The 3,670-nt window shown below is 51.2% G+C and overlaps 1 protein-coding gene across 8 annotated transcripts in view; it reads right to left on the bottom strand.

Annotated features, from left to right (window-relative positions):
• The window catches only part of LOC112477154, a 120,064-nt gene that overhangs the window by 10,053 nt on the left and 106,341 nt on the right, over positions 1 to 3,670 (bottom strand). The gene's annotated exons all lie outside the window — the stretch shown is intronic.

Here is a 3,670-nt window from a genome sequence, read left to right as displayed (position 1 = left end):
AGAGCTCCCAAAGAGGGCAGTGTACCATGAGGAGGCAAACCAGTGAGGTAGGGAACATGCAGCAAAGGAGTTGGGGTTAGCCAAACAGAAACTTTGTGTGAGTCAGCAGCAGAATGGGACATGGTGGCCGGGACAACTCTTGCATTAACTGATAGATGGGCTTTAGGAGGGCAAAGGCATCCCGCCTACTTGGGCATCCCTTGTGGGGTGGGGTATGTAGGCCATGGGCAAGGAGAGATCTGTTTGGAGGAGACAGGGCAGGCTACTGAGGAGCCTGACGCTTTGGCCCTCCAAGGTCCCCCACACCATCATCAGCCTATACAGTGTCATAGAGCAAATTAGCAAAAAGGGCGTCTGTAGTCCCGCACCATGGAACATAGCTTGGCAGGTACAGCATGGGCTGGATTTCAGCTCTCATGGGCTCCCTAGGCTGAGTGCCCTTGTGGCTGTCCTCAAGTCCCTAGCATTTGGTGACCCAACAATTTATTCATTCGACAAATACTTACTGAGCTCCCACTGTGTGCCATCCGTAGGCACTGCTCTAAGTATTGAAGAGGGGCTACAGGAACAGAGAGGGCTCAGTCTGACCAAACACTGTCTGGACTTTTGCTGAGAACCAAGTTTCAATTCAGTGGATATTTACTGAGTGTCCACAGAAAGACTGCCCCAAGGTTGCCACTAACTGGCTGTGTACCCATGTGTAAGTCACTTTCCCTCTCTGGGGCTCAGTCTACCCATCTGCAAATGAAAGTACCAGCCTAGATGAGCTGTAAGGAAATCCTGCAGTGTGGCAGGGAGAAAAGGGAGTGGACATTTACCATGTGGCCCAGGGCTGCTGTACAAGGACTTCAAGTCTGGGGGAGGATCTGGACTAGAGAATCTTACGGGTCCTTTTCAGCCTGAGATTCAGCTGGCTTCCCATACTTCCTCCCATTCTCTCAACAGTTTTGCTCTGGCCACACTAGTTTCACCTGCCCTGCATCCACAATGGCCTCTCCAGCCCCCATGCCTTTGCTTAGGCAGTGCAGTACGCCTGGAATCCTGTCTCCTATCTCTGCCCAGTGAAATCCCACTCATCACAGATGTTGCAGAGGGGACCTAAGCAAAAGAGGCATGGAGGCAGGGGTTGGGACCTGATGTCCTCCCCCTCCCTTCCATCCCAGAATGCCCCTAGGAAGGGGTACTGTGGTCCAAGGGATTGCAGGAGCTGAGCTCCAGTGGCCCCGGGCACACCGCTCTGGGCTCAGTGGATCTTTCTGCTGCCACCACCCAGAGCACCTTTGGAGCATTTCAGAGCATGTTCTCTGAAACCAGATTGACCCGTGTTCATAGCCCAGACCTGCCCACTTCCAAACTATGCACCTTTGGCTCTCTCATCTCCTATTTTAGAGTCTCAGTTTTATTCTCTGTAAAGTGGAATACTATGTCCCAACTCTTTGAGAGAGAAGAGGTGGCAGGGAAGGAAAGAAAGGCAGGTAGATCATGACTGTAAAAGCTGCCCATCAAAGAGTAGAAGTCTGGCTGCTGTTGCCTGCCAGCATTAGATTGAGCAAGGCTCTTGCCCCTCTGATTGTTTGCATCCTCCAAGTAACTCCTGACACAAGGCCAAACGCTTCGTCCTTTTCTTTGAAAGCTTTTCTGGTGATTTTTGACCGAGAATTTTTGTAAAAGTCCCTCCTCTCTAATCCTGCCCCTTTGCTTTCTCTATGCCCTTTGTGTGCCATTTATGTGTGGAAGAAGCACCAGCAGAACTGTCCCATGCACTCAGATATAGATTACTCTGCCCAGCTAGCCCTGCCCCAGCCACACTCATGGTTCCTGGGCTTGAGAAACCTGGCGGGGATGTTGGAGGGAGCCATCACAATCTACCCAAGGCCTCTGTGCTCACAGGGCGTGAGCTCCCTTGCCTGGGCTCTCCTTCTCCTTCCTGCTTCCTGAGCAGGCCACCCACTGCTGAGACATGACACAGGGACTAATAATATAGAATTTTAGTCTAGCAGGCCTGAGTTCTATGTCCAGCTCTACAACTTTCTACCTGGGAGATCTTATGTATGTGGCTTGGCATCTCTGATCCTCACATTACCCACCTGCAAAATGGGGGGTGATGTTCACAGTACCCTTCACTGCTTGCCATAAAGCAAGTGCTCGATTAATGACTCCTGCCTCTTTTAAAAAGCATTTTCTAGAATGCCAAGCATATTTTGGATACTCAGTAAATTTTTGTTGAATTGAGGTTTGGTTCTGAGCAAAAGTTAAAACACAGGCTTTGGTCAGAAAACTTTATGATACTTTGTGGGGCCCCAAAATATGTCTTCTCTGTCCATCCCATGGCAGCCTGCCTGCCCTCTCACTGTTGCTTGCCACCTCACTGGAGGCCCAACAGGAGCCTCTGAAAGGACCTCATAGACAGGGCAAAAAGAACAGGCTCTGCCCAGGGCTAGGTCCCTGGGGTGCTTATAGCATTAGTGGTGTTGAATGCAGGATGGGAGGGCAGGAGCCTTCAGCCAGCAAGTAAGGTCCAAGAGTTTAGATCCAGCCTGGTTGAAGGCAAAGAGGAAGGCTCTATAACGAGACTGACTTGGGCTCAGGTCCTAGTGATGCCATTTTTTGGCTGGATGACTACAGGCCCCTCTTCAGTCTGTGAAATGGAATAACGGTGCCTGCCTTGTTCACTATACATGCAGTGAGACAGCAAAACTGTATGGAAATGCTGGAGTGTGAGACTCACGTATTTTGGTAAATTCAAATTGGAACCCTGACTACCTTTTATAGAAAGTAGCAGGGTAAAGAAGAGGGCACAGCCCTGGGCTCATATCCTGGCTCTGTAATTTCTTGGCTGTGTGACCTTGGTCAAGTCACTAAACGTCTCTGGGTCTCTGTCTCCTCATTTGTAGATTGGCCCCCGACCTCTTTGCCCTTACCTATCTCAGGCTGGATCGATCTTCTAGAACAACCTTGGTTCCAGCCAGACAGCATTCTCTCAAGTCCCTGTGCAGTTGTGGGGAGGAGAGGTGGGCCCTGGGCCTCTCCATGTGGGAGCATGTTGGGGACCAGGAACTTGCATAGGCCAATGGTATCTATGAAAACATTGGCTGCTGAGAGCACCAACTGTGGGGCCAACAATGTCCCACAGTCCAGATGTTGGTTTCACCCACTTCCCTCTAGCAACACCAGATTTACAAAGAACTTCACAGCCCATCGCAGTGAAACACCAGATTGTAGGGTAGGAAGGAGGTCAGAAGGGACGCCCAGTGCAAGCGATGAGAAGCTGGTGGGTTCGGTCCTCAGCCTCAAAGGTAGTCTGGACAGCAGGAGTCACTCCTGGGCCAAGAGTACCCCAGGGAAGGTAGGGTGCAGCCTCCCTGGTCAAATGTTTCAGGTTCCCTGGCCAGAAATGCAAACAGAGTCCACGTGGAGAGGCAGTGCAATGATCTGGTGACTCACTTGAGGCTTTCCCCAGAGGTCATGGGTCCCTCGTTCCTGCAGGTATGTGTGCAGGGTCTACACACCCAGTGGCTGAGAGGTTCTGAGGTTCTGTGTAGAAGTGAGGCCTAAGGCTTTCTTCTCCATTCATGCCAAGTGTGCAGCTTCTCCTTACTCCAAGATACAGGACACTTCAGCCTGCCCCCATCTCCAGCATCAGGGTTGTCTGGAACCTGCTTCCTCCAGC

This window comes from Pteropus alecto, unplaced genomic scaffold (assembly GCF_000325575.1).
Source record: "Pteropus alecto unplaced genomic scaffold, ASM32557v1 scaffold312, whole genome shotgun sequence".
NCBI lineage: Eukaryota > Metazoa > Chordata > Mammalia > Chiroptera > Pteropodidae > Pteropus > Pteropus alecto.
This window is presented reverse-complemented; position numbering and strand designations above follow the sequence as displayed.